The sequence below is a fragment of the Aegilops tauschii genome, chromosome 5 (assembly GCF_002575655.3).
Source record: "Aegilops tauschii subsp. strangulata cultivar AL8/78 chromosome 5, Aet v6.0, whole genome shotgun sequence".
NCBI lineage: Eukaryota > Viridiplantae > Streptophyta > Magnoliopsida > Poales > Poaceae > Aegilops > Aegilops tauschii.
Genome location: NC_053039.3, coordinates 164,791,132 through 164,807,034, shown reverse-complemented (window position 1 = coordinate 164,807,034; position 15,903 = coordinate 164,791,132).

Here is a 15,903-nt window from a genome sequence, read left to right as displayed (position 1 = left end):
ACGTTCAGTACTTGGATCGGTTGGATCATGAGGATATTCGACTACATCAACCGCGTTCACATAACGCTTCCTCTTTCGGTCTACGAGGGTACATGGACTCACTCTCCCCGTCTCGTTGCTATGCATCTCCTAGATAGATCTTGCGTGATCGTAGATTTTTTTTGAATTACTATGTTCCCCAACATCCTCCAAGGGCCACGGAATTCCCACCTCTTCCTCCATATATACAGGCCTTAGGGCGTCATTTAGACTTTGGGTTTTGTTTAGATTAAAAGTTCGGCAAAGCTGCAACTTCGCGTACTTCGTTTGTGTTCAACGACTAGACCAAGATGTTTGCTTGCATGAAATAGACCTTCGTGGTCAGGTTGATCGTGCTCCAGCGTGGTAAATAACCCCTCGAAGTTGGTTTAGCGATTGCTAAGGCGCGCCGTCCTCGCACGATCGTACTCACGGAACAGAGGGTGTACATCCAATGGTTCAACAACAACGGCAAGGTTAAGGTAACACGTATTGTTCGTGTGCATTTTAGTATCTCTACATATGTTGATTATGTTGATTGTGATGTGGTACCTGTGCAAGCATGTTCCTTATTACTTGGTAGACCATGGCAATTTGATAAAAAATTCTGTACACCATGGTAGAAACAATCAGTATACTCTTGTTCATAAGGATAAAAATATTACTTTGCTTCCTATGACTCCTGATTCCATTTTGAAAGATGATATTAATAGAGCTAATAAAGCAAAACAGGAGAAAAATAAGAGTGAAAATCAGATTGTGGCAAAAGAATTTGAGCAACAAATGAAACCTAATAATAAACCATCTAGTGTTGCTTCTGAAATTAAATTTAAAAGTGCATGTTTACTTGCCACAAAATCTGATATTGATGAGCTAGATTTCAGCAAATCTGTTTGCTATGCTTTTGTGTGCAAAGAGGCATTATTTTCATTCGAGGATGTGCCTTCCTCTTTGCCCGCTGCTGTCACTAACATTTTGCAGGAGTTCGCCGATGTCTTCCTACAAGACGTGCCACCGGGATTACCACCTATTCGTGGGATTGAGCATCAAATTGATTTAATTCCCGGTGTATCGCTACCCAACCATGCACCATACCGTACCAATCCAGAGGAGACGAAGAAGATTATGCGTCAAGTACAGGAGCTGCTCGACAAAGGTATATACGCGAATCTCTTAGTCCTTGTGTTGTTCCTATTATACGAGTTCCTAAAAAGGATGGTACGTGGCGTATGTGTGTTGATTGTAGAGGCATTAATAATATTACTATTCGTTATCGTCATCCTATTCCTAGGATAGATATATGCTTGATGAATTGGGTGGCTCTACAATATTCTCCAAAGTTGATTTGCGCAGTGGATACCATCAAATTCGTATGAAATTGGGAGATGAATGGAAAACAACATTTAAAACTAAGTTTGGTTTATATGAGTGGTTAGTCATGCCTTTTGGGTTAACTAATGCACCTTGTACTTTCATGAGACTAATGAACGAAGTTTTACGTGCTTTCATTGGACGATTTGTGGTAGTCTATTTTGATGATATACTAATTTATAGCAAATCTTTGGAAGAACATTTGGAACATTTACATGCTGTTTTTATTGCTCTACATGATACACGTTTGTTTGGTAACCTTGGGAAGTGCACCTTTTCCATCGACCGAGTATCTTTTCTTGGCTAGGTTGTTACTCCACAGGGAATTCAAGTTGATAAAGCCAAGATTGAAGCTATTGAGAGTTGGCCGCTGCCCAAAACAGTCACACAAGCGAGGAGTTTTCTTGGACTCGCTGGTTTCTATAGGCGTTTTGTGAGAGATTTAGCACCATAGCCGCACCTCTCAATGAGCTTACAAAGAAGGATGTGCCTTTTGTTTGGGGTACCGCACAGGAAGAAGCCTTCACAGTATTGAAAGATAAGTTGACACATGCTCCTTTACTCCAACTTCCTGATTTTAATAAGACTTTTGAGCTTGAAAGTGATGCTAGTGGAATTGGATTAGGAGGTGTGTTATTACAAGATGGCAAACCTGTTGCGTACTTTTCTGAAAAATTGAGTGGGCCTAGTCTGAATTATTCTACCTATGATAAAGAATTATATGCTCTTGTTCGGACTTTAGAGACATGGCAACATTATTTATGGCCCAAAGAATTTGTTATACATTCTGATCATGAATCTTTGAAACATATTAAAAGTCAAGCTAAACTGGATCGTAGACATGCTAAATGGGTTGAATTCAATGATACTTTCCCTTATGTCATCAAACACAAGAAGGGTAAAGAAAATGTTATTGTTGATGCATTGTCTCGTCGCTATACTATGCTTTCACAACTTGACTTCAAAATATTTGGTTTGGAGACCATCAAAGATAATTATGTGCATGATGCTAATTTTAAAGATGTAATGCAGAATTGTAAAGAAGGAAGAACATTGATAGAGGCGAGGGTATCCCGATCTTTCGATGAGATGATAATTATCGATTTGGTGGAGCCGACTTTGATGATCCGACTACAAACGTGCACGACGTTGCGCCTTAGCAATCGCTAAACCAAGCTCCTGAGGTTACTGACGATGCCGGAAGCATGGTCAGCCTGACCACGAAGGTCTATTCCTGCAAGCAATCGAAGAACGAGCAAGAATATGATAAAGCAATCTGAATATTGCAAATATATATGAAGTATTGATAATGGTGGGGATCCGGAAGTGGTCTTGGTCTGGTCGTTGGACACAAACGAAGTACACGAAGTTGCAATGGCTAACTTTTAACTAAACAAATCCCAAGGAAAAAGCTACTAGATGGATCTACTTATATAGGAGCAAAGGGTGGCGGCCAAGGAGGTGGAAGGACGTCCCATGGCATCCTAAAACTAGCCCTAGGTCTTACAAGGCTCATGGGCCCAAGTGGAGGTGATGCAACACCTTTGGACTTGTTGTTTAACTCGGATTCTGCTGCAGCGTCAGATTGTTTCGTCGATATCTCAATGCTCCGGACGAATTTGAAGGTGAATCCAATTGGGTTGGAAAGAGCATGAAATCTAGTTTCCAACAAAAAAATCACCCAATTCGGAGTCCGAATGAAAAAGTTGTTGGCGTTTTGAGGCAGGTATGTCTGTGCAGTCCGAATCTCAATCCAGAACGTAAGAGACTTGGACTCTATCTTCTCTTGGCCCAAAAGTGTTGTGGGGGGACTTTTTGAAGAGAACCTAAACTTCTCCTTTTCCCTTATCTTCATATGTGGATTGTACAAATGTCCCATACACCTGCAATTAGACAAAACACAAAAGTGTGTGAAGTATTTTTGTTCTGGATAACATAAATACATTATTGAATAGTTCGCACTAGAAATCACCTGACAAATATGCATGTATGCAATTTTTTTGGCTGTATCCAAGGTATTCATGTCCTCATCATCCTCCTCTTCTTAAAAACAAAGCCGTCCTCGGCGTTGCTTAATCTGAAATGTGGCTAACAAAAGAGACAAGGTGTACATGTTGTATATGTATATGTCATCCATTTTACTTCCCTTGATTTTTGCACATATGACACATGTATACATAAGTAACTTTCATAGATCATAACATATAAAGCCAAAATATTATCATAAGTAGAAGGCATGAAAATATTGCAACTCAGTTTGCACATATAAGTGAAGCTCCTATTCATATCAAAAGATTGACAATATTCGTCATTAAACCATCCCAGCATTGGTGAATAAACCTTACGTGCATCAAATTTACATGCTACAACATGCTTAAATAAGAAAATATGCAATAAGTCATTTGACACAGAATGATCACAAAGATTAGAGGTCATATCAAAATGATTAAACATTGGCACAATTATTTTAAAATGTATTTGATCCAAATCTGATTTATTTCCTGATTCACATGGTTCTTTTACATCAATAGTTAATTCAATGGGCGCAATCAAAATTGTTGGTATTTCATGACAGTAACATGATTCTCTAAAATAGGTGGCGTGCTCAAATCAACAGGTAACTCAACACATGATGTATTTAAGTTAATTAGGCATGCATCATTCTCATGTGAAGTTATATCATCAATACCTTTAGTGTTACCTTGTCGCAAAGACGTAGCTGATGTAGGTATGGACAATGACAATGTACCATACACTTGAGATGATGTCGCACTCACGATCTGAGGTGTGGCTGCTCTAGTAGGTGCAATGGTGGAGGAATCAACCGATGGTAGTGAGCATGAATTGGAATAGTAGTTGTTGTAGTCACGCAATGCATCCTCTTGTAGCTGTCTCTCAAAGGTACAAGCACGAACATACATACCAGTAATGCAACGAGGAATATACTGAAATCTTGCCTGAATATCATGGTTCAAACCACCAAAAATTCTATTCATTATATCATTCTCAGATTCTTCTATGTCACAATGATGCATATAAAATTTGAACTCTTGGTAGTAAGGATGAACAGCATTGTTGCCTTGTTTAAATTGTTCAAATTTGCGAAGCAATTCACGACGATAGTAAGGAGGGCAAAATTGTTGTCTCATTGCATCTTTCAAATCATTCCAAGTTGTAGGTTGGTTATCAATGTTTTTCTTACAATGCACACTCCACCAAACAAAAGCAAAACCAGTAAATGCTCTAGTGGGAGCTCGTACTCGCTCTAGTTCAGAAAAGTCATGGTGACTAAAAACTTGTTCTACTTCAAGCTCCCAAGCTAGATAAATAGCAGGATTAAATCTACCCTCAAATGACGGTAAAGAGATAACCTGACCATGTGCTTGTGTGTGTTGTCCCAACTCTCGTGATGGTGAAGATGTGTCCGTCGTCCAAGAACTTCTATCTCCAAAACCTGTCATGATTAGTAGAAACAAGAAATAAAATTCGAGAATAATGTTCCGATGAACTACTGGGATGTGGTTGTAAAGTGCTCACAGTAAAGCAAATATCAATATCTTACAAGTTCTTACCATGCAGCAGGTGGTGACAGGCAACCAGCGGTGCCAAATAACTCCGAATATTGTGTAAAGCGATTGCCAGGGGAATGTACGTATACACGGTGTAGAAATATGTGGAGCTGGGTTGGCTATATATGGTAACAAAATATTAGCAATAATCAATTCAGAGATGCAATGTTGAATAAACGCTCAACGACGGTACTGTGCTGGTCCTAGGCTAGACCGGAACTAGAGACGCGAGCCTAGAACACTAATGAGGTCACGGTGTAGCACAACTAGCATCAATAAAGGATATGAAGTAGCTCTCGACAGCAAGATATAAGTGAAGATCACAATAGCAGTAAAGATAATGATGTAAAACCACAGCCAAGCAGGATATACAATAACTTTCTCTCCAACTTTCCTCAGGAAAAGTTTGTGCCAATTTTTTTGATAACTTTCCTCAAGAAAGGTACTGACTCAAGCTTTCAAATGCAACAGGAATCACTCAATTCCAAGTCGATATGAGGAGTCAAAAAATTCTAAAACTGGCCTGAAAAATTGGAATAAGCTGTGTTCGCGAATTCGGAGGGCAAAAAGACTTATTTAGAAGCTGATTTTGAGGTGCCAAATATTGAACTAGCTTCTACAACTATTTAGATGCGGCTCATCGCTAGCTTTCATTTGAATACTCGCGGAGGAAAAACGGACTTCGTATGAGGAAGTTATGCCTGTTTTACTGAACAGTGCGCAAAACAGATTCCAATCCGAATTCAACTACGAGATTGAGTCTAGATAGATTCGAATTTTAATTTTTTTCTTCTCTCTTTTTTTCCTCACACTTTTCTTTTCTTTTTCTTTCTCTCTTTTTTTCTCTAACTTTTTTTTTTTACTTTTTTCTCTCTTTTTTCTCTCTTTTCTTCTCTTATTTTTGCTCTCTCCCTATTTCCAAAACAAACTAGATAAGATGTAGATTGGATCAAGCGAAGATGTGAACAATCTCAACTATGATTATGACAATGAACGGTGGGTAGCACGTGGTGGAAATTGATGGATGGGTGGTGGACAGCGGAAGGGATAACGATGCAGCGGCGGCGTGACTAATGTGAATAGAACTTGAAACTCTAAACGAACTAGACACTAAGACCAGCAACTCGACACGATGATGCAACCGATAATTCAATAATGCAAACAATAAAAAGAAAATTGCAAAGGCTCAGACTGGTTTGGACAAAGGATGAATAGATCTAACTTTTTTGTGGTTTTTTCTTGGACAGTAGGTAAGTAAATAAATCTAATCTAGGGAAAGCTGGAAATTCTCTACGAGCAACCTGAAAATTGATACCACTTGATAGAGGCGAGGGTGTCCCGATCTTTCGATGAGATGATAACTATTGATTTGGTGGAGACGACTTTGACGATCCGACTACAAACGTGCACGACGTTGCGCCTTAGCAATCGCTAAACCAATCTTCCGAGGTTACTGACGATGCCGAAAGCACGGTCAGCCTGACCACGAAGGTCTATTCCTGCAAGCAATCGAATAACGAGCAAGAATATGATAAAGCAATCTGAATATCTATTATTTAACTAAAACAATAGGCAAACAAGCCATCACATTCGTCCACACAGATTAAATTACGTCAGCCGTTAATATGAAAAATAAACGGCTAAGATTTAAAGGTGTATACGTTACATGCAAATATTTTGAAGGTGCAATGTTTTGCACATGTATAATCTGTCACGTACAAGTACCATGATGGAAAAAGTGCAACAAGAAAACATATAGGAAAAGGACACCTCAAAGGTTGCGAAGCAATCATCACTTTTTGTTATATGTGTCAACTACAAGGACAGATACCAAATCGGGTTCGAATTCTATCAACAAGAAATAAACTTCCAATGCTATCCACGCTACGTGTACATAGAGGAGCCACCTATCTTTTCTCTTAGCCGATAGAAGGAACCTGCGAGCAATTGGCCAACTTCACGCTCCATCACATCTGGAAAGCAAATAATAGTAGCACATCAAAAAGGAAAAAACAAGGTGATAAATAAAGGATGAAAAGCCTAAAATACATACATCCATCGAGAAATACATTACACTTACCGGACAAATAAATAATACAACTTTGCTTTGTATTATATGATATTTTTATGAAAAACTAGCATTTTAGTTTTTGAAAATTAATATTAGAAACATATTATAAAATATATTAAATGCGGTTAAAATTTATAAATAATATATACGAATTAAGGTGCAATATTAGAAACAGTTAATGCATATAGGCAAAATTATATATATAATTAATTTTATGATTTGACGGTTCAGATTTAAAAGTCGACGCACAGAAGAAATGTTTCACACATACATATACGACTTGATGCATATAGAAGAACTCAAAAGTGTCATGCTCACGTGCATAGTCGTGGATTGGCCGGACTCGGTCAGGATCCAATGAAAGAAGAGTTCTATTTTTATACAAGGAAAGCAAAGGTTTTTTTATATAACATACTAATGGAACGAGAGGTGTGATTGCCTCTCTTCTACCGGACCGAGCTGCAACCCATCAATTTTCACCTGCTGGCGATGTCAAAAAATGTAGGTCCTTGATTTGGCTTAACACATGTACGCAAATAGGAGTTTCACATATACAATAGATCAAATGTATGCAGACATTAGGTTGGATAAGCTCTAAAATATTATATCGGGGACTGTTTTCTCACATGTTTGAAGAAAAAATATTGATTATTATATAGACATAAAATCAAGGATTGCATACTTATAGCGAATCCAACTCAACTGAATTTGTTCCGATGAATTTGACCATAGCAAATCCATGTCACTAGGTACAATCATATTATTCTATATAGATAAAGAATCTATGTCTATTTCAAAATTCAGATTATGTATAATTATTATTTCAGAAAAAACAAATTCAATATAGACGCACATAGTACAGACATCACTACCCACATAAGTCACACATCTTTCTAATAACTTAAATGATGGGCTTCAATGTTTGACCAAATACAACTCTTATTAGGTGGATAACAAAAATACAAACTCCCTTTGCATACAATTTTTTTTAAATGCAATATAATTTTCAAGTACTTTAGTAGCACCAAATGTAAATAGCTAAATTCTAGAATATATTTTAAGTAAAAACATGCAATTAGATTATACATCACTCATCCACGTAAATAAGGAGTAACTAAGAGGATGTTTTTAACAAAAAAGCATAATGTCTATGATTTGGAAACATAATATATGTATATGAGAGAGGTGGAGGGGTGAACGAGGAGGGGGGTATTTTGGTTAGCATATAAGAATTTCTTTTGACAAGGCCAGATGGAGTAATATGAGTTTGCTTGGAAAAACCATGGACATATGGCAACCGAAGATGTCTACCTGGTAGTTCACTTGGGACAATAAATCATCACATGCCAACATACAAAAAAATATTGATGGATACTGATTGGGAACTAAAATTCCATATGATGACTGCTCGCGCTCTAGAATGTATTGAGTCACGTTCACACCATGCCCTAATCATTCTTGACTGAAGGTACACAAATAGCTTAGAAGTCCATAAAGTTAGTGAAATATCCCAATGCTCTTGGTATTGTATTAACCGTCTTTACCATCAACACATTAAAAAATAGTAAACATTATTATCTGCCAAACTAAAATTATGTTACCACAAAGCTTATAAAAATTTGAATATATATAAATATGCACCAACTAGCCGCGCAAATGCGCGGGTAACATTGCTAGTTGCAAATATATATGAAGTATTGATAATGGTGGGGATCCTGAAGCGGTCTTGGTCTGGTCGTTGGACACAAACGAAGTACACGAAGTTGCAATGGCTAACTTTTAACTAAACAAATCCCAAGGAAAAACTACTAGATGGATCTACTTATATAGGAGCAAAGGGTGGCGGCCAAGGAGGTGGAAGGACGTCCCAAGGCAGCTTAAAACTAACCCTAGGTCCTACAAGGCTCATGGGCCGAAGTGGAGGTGATGCAACACCTTTGGACTTGTTGTTTGACTCGGATTCTGTTGCAGCGTCAGATTATTTCATTGATATCTCAATGCTCCGGACGAATTTGAAGGTGAATCCAATTGGGTTGGAAGGATCATGAAATCTAGTTTCCACCAAAAAAAGAATCACCCAATTCGCAGTCCGTATGAAAATGTTGTTGGTGTTTTGAGTCAGGTATGTCTGTGCAGTCCGAATCTGAATCCGGAACGTGAGAGACTTGGAGTCTATCTTCTGTTGGCCCAAAATTGACGTGAGAGGACTTTTTGAAGAGAACCTAAACTTCTCCTTTTCCCTTATCTTCATATGTGGATTGTACAAATGTCCCATACACCTGCAATTAGACAAAACACAAAAGTGTGTGAAGTATTTTTGTTCTGGATAACATAAATAGATTATTGAATAGTTCGCACTAGAAATCACCTGATAAATATGCATGTATGCAATATTTTTGGTCGTATCCAAGGTATTCATGTCCTCATCAAACATGTAACAAGTTCGTCATTAATGATGGCTTTGTATTCCTTGGTAACAAGTTATGCATTCCAGCTAGCTCTGTTCGTCTTTTGTTGTTGCAGGAGGCAAATGGAGGAGGATTAATGGGACACTTTGGCATGAAGAAGACGGAGGACGTACTTGCTACACATTTCTTTTGGCCAAAGATGAGATGGGATGTTGAGCGTTTTGTTGCTCGCTGCACTACATGTCAAAAAGCTAAGTCACGACTCAATCCTCATGGTTTATATATGCCTTTGCCTGTACCTAGTGTTCCTTGGGAGGATATATCTATGGACTTTGTTTTAGGTTTACCTCGAACAAAGAAGGGGAGGGATAGCATATTTGTTGTCGTGGATAGATTCTCGAAAATGGCACACTTTATACCATGTCATAAAAGCGATGATGCTGTTAATGTTGCTGATTTGTTCTTTCGTGAAATTATTCGCTTGCATGGTGTGCCAAATACTATTGTTTCAGATCGTGATACTAAATTTCTTAGCCACTTTTGGAGATGTTTATGGGCTAAGTTGGGGACTAAACTGCTTTTTAGTACTACTTGCCACCCCCAAATTGATGGTCAAACTGAAGTAGTCAATCGAACATTGTCTACTATGCTTAGGGCTGTTTTGAAGAATAATAAGAAAATGTGGGAAGAATGCTTGCCTCATATTGAATTTTCTTAAATCGTTCATTGCATTCTACTACTAAGATGTGCCCTTTTGAAATTGTGTATGGTTTCCTACCTCATGCACCCATTGATTTGTTGCCTCTTCCATCTTCGGAGAAGCTTAATTTTGATGCTAAACAATGTGCTGAATTGATTTTAAAAATGCATGAGTTAACTAAGGAAAACATTGAGCGTATGACTGCTAAATATAAACTTGCTGGAGATAAGGGTAGAAAACGTGTTGTCTTTCCACCTGGAGATCTTGTCTGGTTATATTTGCGTAAGGATAGATTTCTTGATTTGCGCGAATCAAAGGTAATTCCACGTGCTGATGGTCCATTTAAGGTGTTAGAGGAAATAAATGATAATGCATATAAACAAGAGATAGGGTTGGTTTCGGACCCCTTCCCCAAGGGCCACGAAATTCCCCCCTCTCCCTCCATATATACAGCCTTTAGGGGACCGTTTAGACTTTGGGTTTTGTTTAGATTAAAGTTCGCCATAGCTGGAAATTCGCGTACTTCGTTTGTGTTCAACGACCAGACAAAGGTGTCACAGAACCCCACTTTGATTAATAAAGCTTTCCTATTATATTCTCAATATCCAGATTGCAATCTTAGTTTCTTGCTTGTTCTTCGTTTGCCTGCAGGAAACAGACCCTCGTGGTCAGGTTGATCATGCTCCGGCGCGGTCAATAACCTCTCGGAGTTGGTTTAGCGATTGCTAAGGCGCGACGTCCTCGCATGTTCGTAGTCCGATCGTCAAAGTCGACTTCCTCCAAAATGATAACCACCATCTCATCGAAAGATGGGACACCTTTGCCTCTATCACATAAGGAATATTAAAGGTAGGATCATGCTCATACAAGTCTTTTATGTGCTCAAAGCCAATGACATTCATTTCAAGTTGAGTAACAAACATGCATATACGGGAAAGTGCATCCGCCACAACATTTTCCTTACCTTTAATATACTTCATGACATAAGGAAATGACTCAATAAACTCACTCCATTTAGCATGACGCTTGTTCAACTTAGTTTGACCCTTAAGATATTTAAGTGCTTCGTGGTCGGTATGGATGATAAATTCATGAGGGCGAAGGTAATGTTCCCATTCATGCAAAAAATCGCACTAAAGCATATAGCTCTTTTGTCATAGATATGATAACTGAGTTGCGCTCCGGGAAGTTTCTCACTAAAGTATGCTATGGGGCGCTTCTCTTGCGTTAACACACCTCCTATTCCATTACCACTAGCATTGCAATGAATTTCAAAAGGTTTGTCAAAGTTGAGTAATGCATGCACGGGAGCATGAGTAAGCAAATTGTTAAGCTCATTGAATGCGCTATCTTGCGTTGGCCCCCAAACAAAGGGTGCATTCTTCTTGCTCAAAGCATGTAAAGGAGATGCAATAGTGCTAAAATCCTTCACAAATCTATAGTAGAAACCGGCTAAACCAAGAAAACTACACACTTGTTGCAAATTGGTTGGTTGGGGCCAAGTTTTAATAGCATTGATCTTAGATTCATGAACATGAACACCCTTGGAAGATACTACAAGACCCAAGAAAACAAGCTTATCAACGCCAAAAAGGCATTTTTCCATATTAGCATAAAGACGCTCTTTTCGAAGAGTTTGTAGCATGGTGCGAAGGTGGGTGACATGCTCTTTGAGAGATTTGCTAAAAATAAGGATATCGTAGAAGTAGACCACAACAAACTCACCAATGTAAGGGCGAAACACATAATGCATAAGACGCATGAAAGTACCGGGTGCTTCGGATAAACCCATAGACATGACTAACCACTCACACAAACAAAACTTAGTTTTGAAAGCGGTTTTCCATTCATCACCCTCTTGTATGCGGGTTTGATAGTAACCACTTTTGAGATCAATTGTGGAAAAAATAGTGCCACCGCTAAGCTCATCAAGCATATCATCAAGGCGTGGAATGGGGTACCTATAGCGAACGGTGATAGCATTGATGGGCCTACAATCGGAACACATGCAAAAGCTACCGTCTCGTTTTGGCACAAGAATGACCGGTACGGCACAAGGACTCAAACTCTCACGCACATGATCTATGAGATGCTTTACTTACCTTTGTATTTCTTTGGTTTCTTCGGGGTTGACTCGGTAGGGAGCCTTGTTTGGAAGTGGCGCTACAGGGATGAGGTCGATGCGGTGCTCGATGCCTCGTAGTGGAGGTAGACCCGGAGGTAGCTCGTTGGGGAAAACATCTTGGAATTCCTGCAATAGAGAAGATAACACTAAAGCTAGATCTTGAGAGGTGTTAGCTTTTGGTGCTTCGTCCTTACACAAAAGGACATAGTGTATAACACTTGATGGGTTCTCACACACTTCTCTCATCTCACGTTTGGTGGCAAATAGGAGTAAGTTCTTCTTATCGCTCATCGTGGAGGCACTCAATTTGGGCTTGCGGCTCTCACTCTCTTTTTGGTGGCTCGCTCTCTCACTATTCTCTCCACGATGGGTGGCTTGCTTGTCGGCGATCACTTGGCTTGGAGACATAGGTCGTAGCACATACTCCTTTCCGTTCATCTTGAAGCTATAATGATTTGTACGCCCGTTGTGTATGACACCTCGGTCGAATTGCCATGGCCATCCGAGAAGGAGGTGGACACGGTCATTGGAAGGACATCACACTCCAAAGTGTCTTCGTAAGCTCCGATCTTGAAAGAAACTTGTACTCTATGCTCGACTTGGATAGTACTGGCGTCGCTTAGCCATTGAACCTTGTATGGGTGCGGGTGCTTCATCTTGACCGATTGAAGCTTGGAGCATAGTTCTTCACTTCTGAGGTTATGGCAACTTCCTCCATCGATGATGACCTTGACGGACCTTCCATTGATGCCGGCTTTGGTGTGGAAGATGTGCATCGTTGGTCTTCGTCTTGTTGATGTTGAAGAGTCAAGACCTTGGAGACAACAAGAGCGGGGCTCGAATCCGCATCACAAAAGAGTTGATCATCTTCATCTTCGTTGTTCACTTGCCGATGCATGGACACTTGCTCAATCGCTTCCATTTCTCCTTCACTCATTGAGTCATAGGTTCCATCGTCATTGAGGATCATGGTGTGCTTGTTTGTACACTCGAAGGACTTGTGGCCTTGGCCGCCCCATGTGAAGCATTTGAAGGAACTTGTCTTGATGGTTTCATCGGTTGGGGTAGATGATGATGAAGCATTTGGCTTGAAGTTGCTTGTAGTAGGAGGATGACCTGAGGTTGTCGAAGCTTTCTTGTAACTTGACTTGTCGCCGTTGTTTGTAGATGGCTTGGTTGAGGTAAAGGTGTTGGAGTCTTAGACGCTTGAGAGTTGGAGAAGCCATATGACTTGGATGAGAAATTGGCATATTTGAGGTCATCTCGCATTTGGCATTCCGCTTTGGTAGCTTGATGCACTAGCTCGATGTGGTTCGAGTATGGTTGGAAGTCGGCTATTTTCTTAATAGGATGATTGAGTCCATTCAATAAACGTGCCACAGTTTGCTCATCATATTCCATGACATTGGCTCGCATCATGGCAATCTCCATTTCCTTGTAGTACTCTTCAACGCTCTTGGTTCCTTGCTTGAGTAGTTGGAGTTTCTTGAAGAGGTCGCGGTTGTAGTAGTTAGGCACAAAACGTGCTCTCATGACATCCTTCATTTGCGCCCAAGTAGTGATGGGTGGTTCTCCTCTTGCCTCTCGGCGCTCAATGACTTGTTCCCACCAAATGAGGACATAATCTTGGAACTCAAGGGATGCCATCGCTATCCTCTTCTCTTCTTCATAGTTGTGCAAGCGGAATATTTTGTCAACCTTCAATGCCCATGATATGTACTCTTCGGGATCATTGCTTCTGGTGAACTTGGGCATGGTGAACTTTAGCTTGCCATATCGTTGCTCTTCATTGTGTTGGGGTCGGGGATGACGACGCCCATGTCATTGAGGAATGACAATTTCATGTTGCTGTTGGCGAGGAGGGTTGTCGACCTCATGTTGCTCTTGTCTTGGGGGGTTTCCATTGTCGTGTTGCTCTTGTTGAACTTTATGTTCTTGGCGAGCTTGTGGAGGAGCTTGTCAAGCTTGACAAGGAACTTGAGGAACTTGACGATGCACACGTGATTGATAAATCCTTTCTTGAGCTTCATCGCGAAGTGCTTCTTGGTGTAGATGAGCTTGTCGGCCTCGGTTGGCTACGGCTCGACTTGAATCTCGAAGGGCATGTTGCACCTCAAGTGCTTGAGCTTCACGTAGTTGTTGTTCTTGACGTTGTGCCTCGGCGTCTTGTGCATCTTGATGTTGTCGCGCTCGTTCCTCTTGTTCTTGTTGCTCTTGAGAGTCGCTGTCGTGTAGAGGATTGCGGTTTGCTTGACAATCTTGACGCGCGGCACGACAAAGAGTGTTCGATGTCGGGGTACTTGAGCCAGAGATAGTGTCGTCGAAGTGTCGACTCGAGCGGCTCTGTCTTGAGTAGGACGAAGTGGTAGAAGAGCGGTTGACCAACAAGGCACGGATCTCGTCCATACTTGCGACATTCTCGTGCTTGTGTTCGTCGAGCTTGTTGTCGAAGTAGTCTCTTGTACGTTGCTCGGAGAGTCGCAAGTCGGCGGCAAGGTTGTCGAGGCGGTCGCTCATTGCTAGTTGCTCTTCATGCAAAGCTCGTTGTGTACCAAATAGGTGTAGTTTGGTGACGTAGTTGTTCGGGTTGTCGCCTTGCTCAAGGAAGAGTGGGTTGGTAGAAGTACTTGGCCTATCCATCATTCCAAACAAAAATATGTGAGTGGGAGAAAGAGAAGTGTCACACCCTGCATTTTGTAACATGTCTTTTGCATTAATAAAGCATGAAAATTTGGACCAACAAAAACTTTTCATTATTTGGCTTTTATTTTGGGGTTGGTTTTCTCTGTGTGGTTTTTCAAGTGCTCTTTAAAGTCAACTACTCCACCTTCTGTACTTCATCTCCTTGCCCCAAACTTCTGCCCAATGATCATGCCATGTGTATAGTGCAATATAGTATTTTCTTACAAAAATAATTTGGCCAAATAGTATTTTCAAAAATTAGTATTCTAAAAACCCCTGAGTTGAGGTTTGCACTACAAGTACTTGATTTGGGGTATGAAAATATTTCAAAGAGTATATCTGAAACCTATTAGATATAGGATTCCCGTAAACCACAAGAATATAATTTTAAAAGTTATTTTCCTATTTTCTTTAAAAGCTTTTTCTTAAGGCCAGAAATGGTCTTTAATAGGGAAAATTTATTTTATTGTTTCAAAAATATTTGACAAAAATCAGGGAAACTCAGTGGACATATATTTTCCATATATACGAGTTTCAACACATGGTCATGTTCAAAATAGTGGACAAAACCTTCCAAAACCATTTCTGCCCATTTCAAGGATTTGAAATATTTCTACAGGAAATATTTTCATAAAAATCCAAGGAAAATCCAGCAAGTCACAAATGCATATTGTGATCACCTTGTAAAGCCTCATATCAATCAAGGTCGTTTTGGTTCACCAAAATGCCCAAAAACCCTCTCTGACCAGAATCAAATTTGAACAACTTTGTACTACCAACTTTGTTCAATCAAGGTCGTTTTGAGAGTTTGTCTCCAGAGCCGCTCGAGCTCGGGATCGAGCTCGAGCTCCGCGGCCTCGGCTCGTCGGCATTCGCGCGGTACAGGCCTCCTCCGCCCCCGTTCTCTTTCGATCTGGAACTGCGCGGCATCACTGACCCTTCCCCTCTCTTCCCCCATT